General features: G+C 32.5%; 1 protein-coding gene across 4 annotated transcripts in view; it reads left to right on the forward strand.

Moving 5' to 3' along the window:
• PIAS1 (protein inhibitor of activated STAT 1) overlaps positions 1–16,065 on the forward strand; it is a 114,074-nt gene that overhangs the window by 29,818 nt on the left and 68,191 nt on the right. The gene's annotated exons all lie outside the window — the stretch shown is intronic.

Consider the following 16,065-nt stretch of genomic DNA (forward strand, 5'->3'; position numbering starts at 1 on the left):
GCAAAGAAAAAAGTATAGTCAAGTTTCCAGTGATGGTTGCTGACACAGTAAATATTAAAAAGTTTCCAAGAATGTAATAAACCTTTAAAGTGTAATTTTTTAGATTATTGATTAATATTTTTATTATAACTCTTACAAATTAAAAAATTAATTCTAGTAATACTACCAGCCTCAGAATTCAGTTGTTAATTTTCAAGGGTTGATAACATCTAAAACAAATGACTGACTAGTTTTGGTTATTTAAATGAGTAAATGGTTTTAATTATTATAAAAGGGGATTTGAGCTTTGATGTGTAGTATTTCAATTTCAGCTGACTTTTTCAAGTGGATATGTGTGCTTTGCAGGTGCACACATGATCATGGTTTTATAATATGAATACTTGAATGAAATTTTATTAATTGTGTTTTACCATTGTTTGATTAATGTTTAGCATATTAATAGAATTCACTATATTAATCAACTTGTAATTTTAGTTTCGCCAATACTACCTCTTTTTTTTTTTTAACCTTACTTTATTTAACATAGAATAAAACTGAGTATTGTGATCCTTGATACCTTTGTCATATTTAAAATATGTGATGTCCAGGTGCTGGTTTATTGTTGTAAATTAGTGGTTGACAAGCTGTGGCCAGCAAGGCAACTCCAGCCTGCTGTCTGTTTTTTGTGAATAATAATAATTATAATAACCTGGGTTTTTTTTTTTGGTTTTATTTTGTTTTTAATATTCCCAAAGGGTTGTAAAAAAACCAGAGGCAAGAACAAAAAGAATAATGTGTAGCAGAGACCACATTTGTCTGCAAGACCTAAAATATTTGCTGTCTCACCTTTACAGAAAAAGTTTGCTGACCCTTGTTTATAAATCAGTAAACATTTCAGTTTGGGGGATTGGTTAGTGTTAAATTTCGAGAACATACTGAAATTCTTTGAATTGGGAAATGTTTTTTTTAATTATATTTAACAGAATTACCTGAATAAATTAAGATTATAGGAATCCTTTTCAAACAACATGAATTTTATATCACATTATTGTATTTTTAAAATAGCTCTAATAAGGGAATCTAACATTTGTCAAGAACCTGTTGTATGCTTATAAAACATATACGTGCTCATTATAAAAAATGAAATGTCAGTCTTTTCCTCATTAGTTTAGTGTGCATGCATATATAAACAAACTATATGTCTTGTTTTTCAAGAAGGAATCATATTTTCATCATATTCCATGACTTGCCTTTTCTCCCTCCAATAGAGACATCTCTATCTTGTTTCACATTTTTAATTGAAGGCTATGCATGCACACATACACATAGTGTATGTGTGTATGTATATATATACATACTCATACATTCTAGCTCATTTCTTATTAAAAGAGTGTATACTATTCCATGATTTAAATACATCCCCTATTAAAAAACAAATTTTTCTAGTTTTTTTTGCTGCCAAAAACCGTGCTATAGTGAACATCATTTGAAATTTAAAAGGAAAAATTGTTGGTAGCTTTTATTTGATTTGAGACCAAATTCTCTTCTGGTCTTAATTAATGTATCTTGCTGTTTTCATTTTCAGTAATATAAATTTCAAGTACCAGTGAATAGATGATGTTTACATGTATCTAAATTTTGTTATAAACAGTAGAAATGCGAACTTGACAGACATTATAGTAATTATTTTTACACACATAGTTATAATGTTAAACTTATACAACACATTATAATTAAACTTTATTGTAAAGTTTATTATTATTATTTTTTTTAATTTTTATTTGTTTATGATAGTCACACAGAGAGAGAGAGAGAGGCAGAGACATAGGCAGAGGGAGAAGCAGGCTCCATGCACCGGGAGCCCGATGTGGGATTTGATCCGGGGTCTCCAGGATCACGCCCTGGGCCAAAGGCAGGCGCCAAACCGCTGCGCCACCCAGGGATCCCTATTGTAAAGTTTAAATTAGAATTGAGAGAATTTTAAGTCAGTTATTTTTAATTTCACTGAGGTACTTTGAATATATTTGTTAATGTTAGACAATTTCTAATTGTCTACACTGATAGTCTTTTCATGCCTTTTTAGCTTAACATGTATCATAAGTTATATGATACATTTTGTATCTTATGCTTTGTTACTTCAGGATACTTTCATCCTTATGAACTTTTCGATGTATAATAGTAATGGGTAAACCTATCTGATTTTCCTCTGAAAGATATTAGAAACAGTTCCTAAGAAATCATGTTCTTTCAAAAAACAAATAATAAAAAAAATAAAAATAAAAATAAAAAAATTATATTCTTAAAACTGTAATTTTTTATATTTTTCTATAGTGCTTTTCTCCTAATGACTTTTAAAGAATAGGAAGTAAATTTTATTTTATTATTTTATTTTATTTTATTTTATTTTATTTTATTTTATTTTATTTTATTTTATTTTATTTTATTTCTTTAGGCAGTAAATTTTAAATAATTTTTCCATCTTTATCTGAAAACTTATAGACTACTCAATGAGCTGTTTTTGGTAATTTTTAAAAACAATGCCATCATTTTTCCATCTTTATCTGAAAACTTATAGACTACTCAATGAGCTGTTTTTGGTAATTTTTAAAAACAATGCCATAAAGTTTTTCCCATCATTGATAACCAGTAAGTAAACCCTTGTAAAATTGACTAGATTGAAGTATTAAAATATTTCCCATGAGATTTATTTAATTAGGCTTTCTTTGTATTGTCAGTTCTTGTTATTTGCACATTCTGTGTATATGAATATCTGATATTTCAAATTTATTTGTAATTTCACAATCATTACAACAGTTTCATGGTCATTATGGACATGCACAGAATGGTGAAAAATCTGAGTCTTTGGATTTGCTCTTTCCCACAAGGTGAATCTTGCAGCCTTGTTTTCAGCTCTCATACTGTAAAGATGTGTCCTCTTGTGCTCTGTTTAGTGTCATGTTCTTTGCACTTTTGTGCTTTTTGTTGGTGATTTCAGTTATAAATAGCCCCCAGCCATAGTGCTGAAGCTCTGTCTAGTGTTCCTAAATGCAAAAAAGCTGCAATTCACCTAAAGGAAAAAAAATATATGTATTCAGTTTTGTTCAGGCTTGAGTTAATGCTGTTGGCTATGAGGTAGTGTTAATGAATCACCAGTATATATTAAATAAGGTGTCCTTGAACAGAAACACACCTAAAACAAGGTTACATTGTGGTTAGTTGCTGCAGATGTCATCAGGGCTTGCAGGAACCTAGCCCTATGTATTCCCTAGGAGCATTGGTTCATTATTTACTAATTTATTGTTTGTGATGACTTTATAGAACAATTGCCACACATAATAAAAATTGTGCATTTGAAGTATAATTTGATTTGAATACTAGTTTTTATTGAATAAATCCATTGTGGTATGCAACACAATGAATTGGTGTTAACAGAATTGCTCAGTGGTATATAGATTGCTAATTTCTCATTTTTACCATAGAATTGAAATAAAAATCATCATTCTGGTTATGCATAAAATGATCTTACCAGAAAGTAATTTGTGGAGGTTTATTGACTCGGTAAATATTCAGGGGAGGGAATGCTCAGTGAATCTGAAAAAGATTTATTGAAAAAGGATTTTGAGTAATTGCAGAGTTTAGGCTGAATATATTTTAAAGCCCTATTTGGCAAAAAAAATGAAAGAATCTATAAGATTCTTTATGTTATTTAAAAAACTATTTCTACTTCATTAAATGAAGTGACTACTTCATCATAGAATTCAGTTTTCTAAAGTATTACTTTTGCCAATAGCTCATCTGTTCTGAATATAGGAAAACAACATTTTCTGAAAAAGTAAATGACTTCTAACATTCTCTTTGTTTTTAAATATATATACGTTTAAAATCATTACAAGCTCATAAGAATTAGTTTTGACCTATGGCCAGCTAGTTCATTACAATTATCCCTTGAGTCCAGAAAGTAAATTTAAGTTTTCATTCCCCACCCCTCTTTTGGCCTTAATCATTAAACAGATTTTAAGATGTTTGATGTAACTTGAATGGTTTTCTGTATGGTTCATGTTTATAGCCCAGATTACAATAGTTTTGGTATCCCCAGTTTTATTAGGTAATTGTTAACCCATTCTTAAACTAATTTTGTTATTTCTTGAACAATGAGTAATTTTAAGATCCTTTATTATGGAACCATATATTTATAAAAGAGAATTCATTGTCCATAGTTAATTAGAAGAATTGGGAGATAGTAAAGGTTGTTATAAAGTAAAATGCTTGATTTATTATTTTTGCCTATCATTAAAATCTTGTTGGTCCTATGAGGCTTATTTTAAATGCTTTTCAAAACCATTTCCATGATTCTAAGATTTTCTCCCATATTTGTCTGTTCCTTCCCCCCATCCAAAATTGCTTTCACTTTCTAGCATGTTCTTACAACATTTTGTTGTTCCTCAAAATGGAAGGGTTTTGCTGTATTCATCTTTATATTTCCATAATAGCTATCTGTAAAAAAAAAATAATAATAATAGCTATCTGTGAACTTGTTACATGGTAATTGTTCAGTAAACATTTATTCTCTAGTTGATTTAAATACAGTAGATAGTCTTTTACTTCCTCTAATTTAGTGAATTTTAATCATTTTACCATTCAAATACAACTGAGGGATATTATATAATCTACCATAAATAGTGGCTTATGATAGGGATGGGAAATAGAGTAGGGAGAAAAGAGATGTCCTTCCCTTTATTGTTTCTACCCCCATTATAATCTCTATGGTTAATTGATGACTTGGATATTTAATATACTCTACATTTCCCCCCCCCATTTACAAAGATATATATCACATGTTTAATATAGAATCCATAGACACTACTTACTTTAGAAATTTAAAAATATTTCTATTGTGTTCTAGTCAGTCATTGTTTTGTGTGTGTATTTCTGATTTTGTTTTCATGAAAAGGAGAATCTCAAATACTGACTTAATCCAGGAGGTTCTTAGCCACATATATTATTGATCCGTATCAATAAAAAATGGGGCACAGGATATTTTAATCTTCATAGTATATTGAGCACCATGTGTTAGAAGTGTACTTTGAAGTACCTTATTTGTACAATGTGCCACTGTTACTGCTCAGCTATCAAATTTACAATTATGAAAGTCAATGGACAATCATTTTGGATTAAAATATCTTGTCATGTCTATTCAGTGGCAAAAAATTTTCCCTCAGTTCTTTAGAATAATAAAATTGTTTAGAATATTACTGTTTTGGGGTTTTTTTTTTTTTAGAGTATTATCGTTTATATTGTTTACATTGCCGTGTTAGAACATAATGGCAAAAGTACAAAATATTTTCACAGTGATTGAAAGAATATTTGGTTTCATTCTAACATGGGTAAACATTCATTAATACTCAGTTTTGTGTTTGTTAGTGATTTAGTTATTTCTATTTTCCTTGACTCAGGTAAATTTTTCAAAGAGCAACTACAGTTTTAAAACAGTACCTTGAAATATTTTTAGTAGTTTTAATTATTTCAAAGGCTAACATATAGAGAATAGATAGCTTTGCCTTCATTTGGAGTACTCATGTAAAAGTTTGTTGAGTCGTCATCACAAGGTTTGCTGTATATCAAATTGAAGCCACGTTATATCCTCTCAAGGGATGTCTTCCTTTTTAGGTTCTTATTTTTCATTAATTAATTCATTCATTTTTAAAAAGCTTTTATTTCTAAGTAATCTCTATACCCAATGTGGTGCTTGAACTCACAACCCTGAGATCTAGAGTCATGTGCTCTATCCAGTGAGCTAGGCACTCCCATTCTCAGGTGTTTTTTTTTTTTTTTAATTTATTCATGAGAGAGTGAGACACACACACACACACACACACACACACACACACAAACAAAAGACATAGGCAGAGGGAGAAGCAGGTTCCCTGCAGGAAGCTCTATGTGGAACTCAGTCCCAGGACCCCAGGATCACGACTCGAGCCAAAGGCAGACCTCAATCACTGAGCCACCCAGGTGCCCCATTCTCAGATTTTTAAAGGTCTTAAGTAGTACATCTGAATAAATTCACGTCATGTGTCTATGGATTTCTCATAGATTGGTATGAGGAATAATAATTGTTATTGAGCATTCGTATGAGGAATAATAATTGTTATTGAGCGTTATTTCTGACGTTCTCATTCAGTGATTTAATTGATTATCAAAGGATACAACATTTTCTCTTATCCAAATTGGAACCAACTGATAAAAATGGTACATAATAACTTAAATATTTTGTTTTAATGTAAAACATATTAATGTATATTCACTTGCCAGCCTTTTGGTGTAGGTCAAGGCCTTTGTTTTAGACTGTAGATTTCCCAGTTTCAGTCTTTCTTTTTAGAGCAGAGAGTATTTAAAGACTTGTGCAGCAGTTTGAGTGTAGAATCTGTTACAGCGTGGGGCTGGAACTTAGAATTCCTAGAGCCAGTTGCATACTCTACCAATTGAGCTAGCTAGGCGCCCCCTATCTTTCTCCTTTTTAAATCTTGGAAAGTGTCTTCTATTTAAGGTTTAATGTTTGTTAAACAGTCTTTCCCCATTAAACACCATGAATATCTGTTGTCTGGGTTATATATATTTGGATTTTCTTGAACTTTGTTACAACTAGTTCTTACCTGATGTGGGACAAATACTGTACTTCCTAAGGAAGACTGACTAGATGTATTGGGGTTTATAGTCTCAGTATTTTAGAAAGCTAGGTTGCTTTCTTTCCTTTTTAAAATAGAACACTTTTATATAGAAAATTACAATTATTTTAGGCTTGGGAAGCTGTATGAATAATTTATACACACACACACACACACACACACAGAATGTGTGTGGTTTGGGTTTTGCCTTAGGTAGAAAGGCAGCAGATGCCTCAGCACTTCTAAATAGTTAAAATGATCCATCTTGTTTTGTGCAGCATGGGTAAGGTTTCTGCTCTGTCTTAATAATGTTGGTTACCAGTGTTTTCTGCCAAGGGCTCCTCTGGCATTGGATTAGATTTCACAGTTTCCTTCTCTCATTTTTTTTATAATTGAGTTTGCCTTCCTCCACATGCCTGATAGCCACTGCCTGGAGATCAGGTGATGCAAATTCAAGGACGCAGGCTCTGATAAGTATTGGAAAGGGCATTCAAAGGTTTTATGATTCACTCTTCTGTGCTTTTAGAAAATTTGCCTTCTAACAATTCAATACAAGGCTTTGCTCTTCTGTACTTGAATTTTCGGAAATCAGAGCACTAATTTTTTTCTCTAGGTGGGTTTTTTATCCTAGAAACTTTTCTTCCTAATTTGGCAGCACTGGCTTCTGACTTTCAAAACAAAATCTAAGATTTACCTCCTAAACCTATATTCCTTTGTAAATAATATTCTTTTTATTTAATATTGTGATTGCTGTTTTTCTAGTGGTGCTATGTTTTTAATAAATGACTGTGTTTTTAAGGGTTATCTTGGGAACTAAGAATAAAAAACTTTTTTGGGTTGAAAAGGAACCTTGATAGAATTAGTAAATCAGAATCAGTAAAGAACTCCTCCGTGTAGTTGTAAATATGAAATTGAAAATCTTAATTATGATATTAATGAGCCAGCTGTTTAGGTTCAGCAGCAATTAAATACAAAGAAATCCAACATGTAAGATGCTACTAGAAAGGAAGTTAAAGATCAAGTATGTAGTATATGTGGTGTTTGAAATGCAGCATTTCAGACTTTGCCAGTGGGTTCCACACTGCTTTGGCTCAGTCTCCCCAGCACAAATTGGGTTCCATATGAGTTGCAGACCAGCCAGCTGGAGGACTTGGGTGTGGTAATCATGGGGCAGGTAAGATGGTGCAACAAAGGAATAACTCAATTTTGACAATCAAGTTCTTTCCTTTTTTTAAAAGAAATTTTGTTGATAGATATCTGGGTGATTCTGGGTGATTGGAAGATAATTTTAAGCCATTCCTTTTCTTGAGCCATACTACTTTATTGCCAACAGGGTTTGCAGATGAACTCAGTTTTGAGCAGAGATTAGTTCTAATTTTTTGGCAGTACTGCTGCTAAATTTATTAAAACTAAAATGTAAATAAGCTTTAGATGTGTCAAATATGGGGATATTACAGTTCAAAAGAAGCTGGATGTTGAATGTATTATTAGAATTAAATCAATTTTAAGGCAAGTAGAAATGTAAAAGTCTAAATTATTTCTGTATGTCCTCTGCAGTTCCTAGAATTTTGCTTCACTGTTTATTTTAGAGCCATATTTTTGATTATTTTATTTTGGCTCTTAAATTTTATTTTAATTTTTAAATTAATGAGTTTAATGATGGATCAGAAGGGAATATCACTTGTGTATAATATAAATACTGATAATATTTTGTGCTTCTTTTCACCATCTCCCCACAAAACTTTATTTTTTTAAAAGATTTTATTTATTTATTTGAGAGAGAGCAAGAGAGAGCACATGAGCTGGAGGGAGAGGGAGGGGGAGTGAGAATCTGTGGCCGACTCCACGCTGAGTTCAGAGCCCGAAAGATCCACCTAAGCTAAAACCAAGAGTCGGCCACTTAGCCAACTGAGCCACCCAGGTGCCCCATCCCAAATAAACTTTAAATGTAAAGTTAGCAATTTATGTTTATATAAATTATATAAATATATCTATATACAATTGTAGGAAATCACAAGGAAAATGATAGAGTTGCTTATATAAAAATGTTAAACCGATACATCATGGTTTTTTAAAAAAGCCCAAGTATAAAAGTAAATACCAAATAGAAAATATTTTAATCATACATAAGACTTAAGGAAAGAACTCTCACAAATCAGCATGGGGGAGGCTACTAAGATTCTGTTGGGCAAAATATATGAATAGGTAAGTTAGCAAAAGGGAAATGCAATGAGGAAACACGAAAAGGTACTTTTACTAGTTCGTAAAGAAAATTCAAAATAAGTCAACCATGAGGCTTGAAATCTTGTCTGTAGTACTAGATTTCAAAATATATACTTCTGTCTAGTATTGATAAGATTTGTTAAAATTTATATTTACTGGTGGTAGCAATATAAATTATAATATAGCTCTTTGAGAGTACAGATTGACATTATGTAGCAAGAGTTTAAAAATACTTCTTGATCTGTTAATTCCCCTTTGGGGACCCAAAGCCTAAGAATATTCACTGTAACATGATTACTAATATAAAAATTAGAAATAACCTAAAAATCCAATAGTAGAAAATACTTCATTAACCTGTGGTATATCTACTATGTAGAATATTTTAATGATGAGTTAAAAATGATTATCATGAGGGAGTGCCTAGGTGGCTCTGTCAGTTAAGTGGCAGACTCCTGATTTTGGCCCAGGTTATAATCTCAGGATCCTGGGATCTAGCCCTATGTCCCGCTCAGCGGGGAGTTTACATGAGGATTCTCTCTCCCTCTCTCTAAAACAAATCTTTAAAAAATGATTATCATGAAGTCTTTAACATATCAGGTAGGGAGAGAAATGGGATACATAAATAAAAATTATTAGGCACCTACTTGGACAAGCATAAGTTAAGAGCTTTGTGTCTGTTACCTCATTTAAGCTTCTAAACAACTTTGGAAGTTTAGGCCCGTAGCCTGAATGTTACTACATAAGAGGTAGCTAAGGTCTGCACGAGGTTAGTTCACAAAACTTAAGAGATGGTGCTAGAATTTGAATAAGTTTGCTTCCAAAGCCAGTGTTCTTCCTATTATATAACATGAGATATTAAAAATAAAATGATTTAGGGGTGCCTGGGTGGCTCAGTTGGTTAGATGTCTGCCTTTGACTTGGGTCATGATCTCAGGGTCCTGATCAAGCCCCTGCATCGGGCTTCCTTCTGAGGAGGGAGAGAATCTGCTTCTCCCTCTCCCTTTGCCGTCTACTTGTTTTCTCTCTGTCACAAATAATCTTTTTAAAAAATAAAAATAAAAATAAAAAGATTTTAAAAAATTGTTCTTTAGGAATGCCTCAGTGGCTCAACGATTGAGTATCTGCCTTTGGCTCAGGGTGTGATCCTGGGGTCCTGGGATCAAGTCCAGTATTGGTTCCCTGGAGGGAGCCTGCTTCTCCCTCTACCTGTGTCTCTGCCTCTCTGTCTCTGTCTTTCATGAATAAATAAATAAATAAAATCTTAAAAAAAAAAAAGTAAGATTTTAATTTTATAGGATAATCTTTACCAGTACACATTGTAAGTGAAATGGAGTTTTATTTCAGCAAATCAGTTTGGATCTGTTTGAAATTCACAGCATATGTGGGGAATTCTCATTTTTCACTTTCATTTTCATTTTTCTCATTTTCTAGATGTTAGCCCCTAGGTTTTTTTTTTTTTAAAGGAAAGTATGTTAAAATTACAGATCCTTCATAACTTAAAATACCTGAATATTTTTTTTTTTAAGATTTTTTATTTATTTATTCATAGAGACAGAGAGAGAGAGAGAGAGAAAGAAAGAGGCAGAGACATAGGCAGAGGGAGAAGCAGGCTCCATGCACCGGGAGCCCGACGTGGGATTCGATCCCGGGTCTCCAGGATCGCGCCCTGGGCCAAAGGCAGGCGCCAAACCGCTGCGCCACTCAGGGATCCCAAAATACCTGAATATTGTAAAGAAAATTAAACTTTTTTCAGTGCTGTCTAGATTTTAGTTATTTGCTAACAGTCTTTTAAGATGACATTTGTAGTTAATCTCAAAATTTTTCTGATGGTTTTTAATATTTTTGCCTTAAAGAAATTAACTTATAGTATTTTCTAAGATGTAGAGAGAGACCTTAAAAATAAGATAGAGATTGTAAATTTCCTTAAAAGCAGTAGAAAAAAAATGAATATTTTAAAGTTCTTTTAAAATTACTTGAATAAAAAAGAAATAAAATGGAATTATAGAAGATTCATCATTTATCGTGGTTCTTTTCTTCAGTCTGTTCTCTCTTTTTTGCTGATTTATCCTTTTCATATGGATCGAGTAAAATATTCCAAAAGAACAAAGTTCTTAATAAAGCATGTTTTCATTTTTATGTAAATACCAATAGTCATGGAAGTAGAATCTTCTCCATCTCTTCCTGCCAAGAAATTTGTGACTTTTTAAACAACATAACTTTAAAACTTATTTTTGAGTTTTAAAAATTTATTCATTCAACTAATATTTATTTGTTTTAAAGATTTTTATCTATCCATGAGAGAGAGAGAGAGAGAGAGGCAGAGACAGACAGAGGGAGAAGCAGGCTCCTCACAGGGAGCCCAATGTGGCACTCCATCCCAGGACCCCAGGATCATGCCCTGAGCCAAAGGCAGATGCTCAACCACTGAGCCACCCAGGCATCCTTCAACTAATATTTATTAAGTACCTTTTGTGCCAAGTACCTTCTGTTGTCTGAGGAAGATTAAGATGGTTCTGGATGCCTGACTGGTTCAGTCAGAAGAGCAGGTGACTCTTATTCTTGTGGTCGTGAGTTCAAGCCCCATATTGGGTAGAGATTACTTAAATAAATGAGTAAATAAAAATTCTAAAAAAAGACATGGTCTAGTAGAGGAATAAAAAAACCATTAATTCATCTGAAAAATGCAAGACCAAGTAAACTAAAAGGCATAACCTAGGGATAAAGATGAATGGGATTTTATTCACCAGGGATTATGAATTTAACATTTTTGTTTTATGGAATAGTGGAATCAGAATTATTAGAGGTGCTCATTAAAAATAGAGATTATCCAAGTCCAGATCTTCTGAATTGTATTTAGTATGTACAGTTGACCCATGAACAACTTGGGTCCACTTATATGCAGATTTTTTTTTTTTTTTTTTGGTTAAATGTAGCACTGCACTCTAAATGTATTTTCTTTTCGTTATGATTTTCTTTTCCCTTTATTGTAAGAACACAGTAGATAATACATACAACATGGAAAATATGTGTTGACTGTTTATGTTATCAGTAAGGCTTCTTCTGGTCAATGGTAGGTTATTAGATTTTGGGTGAGTCATGTTATATGCAGGTTTCCATCTGCATTGGAATAAGTGCCCCTAATCCCTGTGTTGTTCAAGGGTCAGGGTATATACATACCTTCCTGTAAAGGGAAGGTATCCACTCCTTTGGAATGTATCATAGTATGATCATAAGCTTTCTCCTTTCCATGAACATATAGATTGTTTCCATTTTTTCCCAGTGAACATCCTTATATATAACATAATACATGCATATATAATACGTATTTCTTTAAATCTGAAGTAGTTTTGCTAGGTGAAAGGATATGTGTATTTCTCATTTGCTGTCAATTGCGTCCCTGACCGTAAAACAGTTATATTCCTATGAACATTCTTATGTGTGCCTGTTAGCCACAGTTTTATCCAATATTTAAGACATTTTGTAAACTGATATAATGAAAATATTTTGTTTTAATTTGTATACCTTTGCTTACTGCTAAAATGAATGTTTTTATGACCATTAACCATTTGTAGCTCAATGCTTGTTCATATTCTTGCTCATTTTCCTTTTTTTTTTCTTAAGGGTTTGTATATTGTGAGTAATGCATACTAGTCTACTCTCTATTATATGTTGTAAATATTTTATCTCAGTCTTTTACTTACCTTATTATGTAATTTATAAAAATCTTTCAACACGGAAGTTGAAAACAATTAAGTTGTCAGATCTGTTAGTTACGACTTTTATGGTGTTTAGATTTTTAAAATAATAGCTTCATCGAGATATAATTCACATATTTTAAATTTCACTCTGTTGAAGTGTACAATTTAATTTTTTTAGTATATTCATGGAGTTAGGCATTCATCACCACAATTTAATATAAAAATTTTTCATCACTCTGAGAAGAAACTCTATACTGATTAACAGTCATTCCTCTCTCTTCCCAGTCCTTAAAAACCACTAATCATCTTTCTGTCTCTATAGATTTGCCTATTATGCCTGTTTCATATAAATGGAATCATATAATAAATGGCTTTTTGTGACTGGCTTATTTTACTTAGTATGATGTTTTCAGGTTTCATCAGTGTTATAGCATGCATAAAGAGTACTTCATTCTTTTTGGAGGGTATATAATTTTTAATGAGGTGTGTCTAATTCCCTTTTTAAGAAAGATTTATGTATGTATGTATGTATGTATGTGAGAGAGCACGTGCAAGAGTAGGGCAGGGGAAGGGCAAGAGGGAGAGAGACTCTCCAGCAGACTGCTCACCATGTTCAGAGCCTGACATGGGGCTCAGTCCCATGACCCTGAAATCATGAAACCCGCTGAAACGAAGAGTCTGATGCCTAACTGAGCTGTGCCAGGCACCCCTCTAATTTCCTTCTTAAATTTAAAAAGTTATAGTAAAATTTACCAAATTTAAAAGTTATGGTAAAAATGATCATGGGATTGAGGCCTGTTTCAGGCTCTGCACTGAGCTGAGTATGGACCCTGCTTGGGATTCTCTCCTCTTCCACTGCCCCTTCCCTCCTGCTCATGCTCTCTCTCTCTCTCTCTCTCTCTCAAATAAATAAATAAATAAATAAATAAATAAATAAATAATAATGTGGTAAAATATTTACCCTCTTAACCATTTTTAACTTGCAATTTAGTAGTATTAAGTATATTTATATTGTGCAACAAATGCTAGAACTTTTTATCTTGCAAAACTGAAACCATACTCATTAAACAATTCCACATTTTCTCCTACCCTCGGCCCCTTGGTAACCACTATTATATTTTTTTGTTTCTAAGAATTGGACTAGTTGAGATACCTCATGTGAGTGGAATCATTCAGTATTTGTCTTTGTGACTGGCTGTATTTCACTTAACACAGCACCCTCAAGGTTCATTCGTACTGTAGCATGTGACAGGATTTCCTTGCCTTTTAAGGCTTATAGTCCATTGTATGCATACTACATTTGTTAAACCATTCATCTGTCAATGAGCATTTAGGTTGCTTCCACCTCTAGGTTATTGTGAATAATGTTGCTGTGTACAAGGATTTCTTTGAGATTCTGCTTTAATTATTTTAGATATATATCCAAAAGGTGAGAATGCTGTATTGAATGGTAATTCTGCTTATTTGAGCTGTCATCATACTGTTTTCCATAGTAACTGCACCGTTTTATTTTTCCACTAACAGTGCAAAGGGGTTCCAGTTTCCATGTATCCTTACTACTGCTTATTTTCTCTCTTTTTTTTTAGTGGCTGTCTTAATGGCTGTGAAGTGGTGGTTTTGATTTGCATTTCTCTAATGATTCATAATGGTGAACATTTATTCATGTGCTTGTGGCTGTTTGTATATCTTATTTGAAAATTGCCTATTCAAGTCCTTTGCCTGTTTTTTAATAGGGTTTTTTGTTGTTGAGTTGTTGGAGTTCTTTATTTTGGATATTAACTCATGATCATATATATGATTTCCAGATATTTTCTGCCATTCAGTAGGTTGCCTTTCAATCTGTTGGTTGTTTCCTTTGATGAGTAGATTTTAAGTTTGGTGTATAGTCCCAAGTGTCTATTACTTGTGTCTTTGGTGTCATATCCAAAAAATAATTGCCAAATTTATTATCACCTATGTTTTCTTCTGGAAGTTTTATAGTTTAAGGTCTTTAATCCAGTTTTAGTTAATTTTTGTATATATTATAACAGAAGGGCTCAACTTCATTGTTTTGCACGTGGATACTTAGTTTCCCCCCACATCATTTGTAGAAAGTACTGTTCTTTCCCCATTGTATGGTCCTAGTACCTTTTTTGAAGATCATTTGAACTGATGTGTAAGGGTTTATTTCTGGGTTTATTCCTGTTCCATTGATCTATATATCTGTTTTTATGCCGGTAACACACTGTTTTGATTATTACAGCTTTGTTACGTGTTTTGACATCAGGAAATATGAAGGCTCTGACTTTCTTCTTTTTCAAGATTGTTTTGGCTACTCAAAGTCCTTTGAGATTTCATATGAGTTTTAAGATGATTTTTTTTTTTGTTTCTATAGAAAATGCCATTGGGATTTTGATAGGGATTGCATTGAATCTGTAGATCGCTGTGAAGTATGCACATTTTTACAATATAGGTCTTCTGATCTATGAGCACTGGATATATTTCCATTTGTGTTAATTTCAGCATTGCTTTGTAATTTTTCCCCTATAAGTCTTTCACCTCTTTGATTAAGTTTATTCCTATGTATTTCATCCTTTTTGATGCTATAGAAAATGAGATTGTTTTCTTAATTTTCTTTTCAGATTGGTCATTGTTGGTGTTAGAAAAAACTGATATTTGAGAATTTGATCCAACTTCATGGATGGATCAGTTTATCCTAATAGTTTGTCATGGATTTTTTAGGGTTTTCTGCATATAAGTCATGTCGTATGAACAGAGATTATTTTACTTCCTTTCAAATTAGGATTTTATTTCTTTGTTTACATAACGGCTGGGACTTGTAGTATGATGTTAGAGAGTTCCTTGTGCTTGATCTTAGAAGAAAAGCTTTCAGTCATTTACTATTGGCTATGATATTAGCTGTGCATTTTTCATATATTGTCTCAATTAGGTCGAAATAATGTCCATATATTCCTAGTCTTTTGAGGTTTTTTATCCTGAAAGGGTCTTGACTTGTCAGGTGCTTTCTCTCAATTGGAATGATCATGTGTTACCTTTTTTTTTTTCTTTCATTCTGTTAATGTGATACATTACATTTATTAATTTTTACATTTTGAACCATCCTTGCATTCCACAAATAAGCCCCACTTGTTCATGGTATATAATGGTCTTCATATGCTGTTGAACTTGAAGAGTAGACATTCTTAGCTTGCTCTTTAGAGGGTATGTATCTAGTTTTTTACCATTGACTCTGTTAGCTATAAATTTTTTCAGAGATGTCTATTTTGTTGAATTTTCTTTAAATCATGAAAGTGTGTTGGAATTTGTTTAAATTTTTTTCTCCATTTATTGAGATGATCCTGTGGTCTTTGTTCTTTAGTCTATTAACATGGTCTAATGTATCGATTGCTGTTAAAACAGTGGCTTTGGATTTTTCTCTGATTTTTGAAAACCTATCCTGTCTCCAAGATGAGTAAATTAAAAGTGACTTGCACTTCTGTTTCTGATATTTATGTGGCTTA

Source organism: Vulpes vulpes, chromosome 15 (genome assembly GCF_048418805.1).
Source record: "Vulpes vulpes isolate BD-2025 chromosome 15, VulVul3, whole genome shotgun sequence".
Taxonomy (NCBI): Eukaryota; Metazoa; Chordata; class Mammalia; order Carnivora; family Canidae; genus Vulpes; species Vulpes vulpes.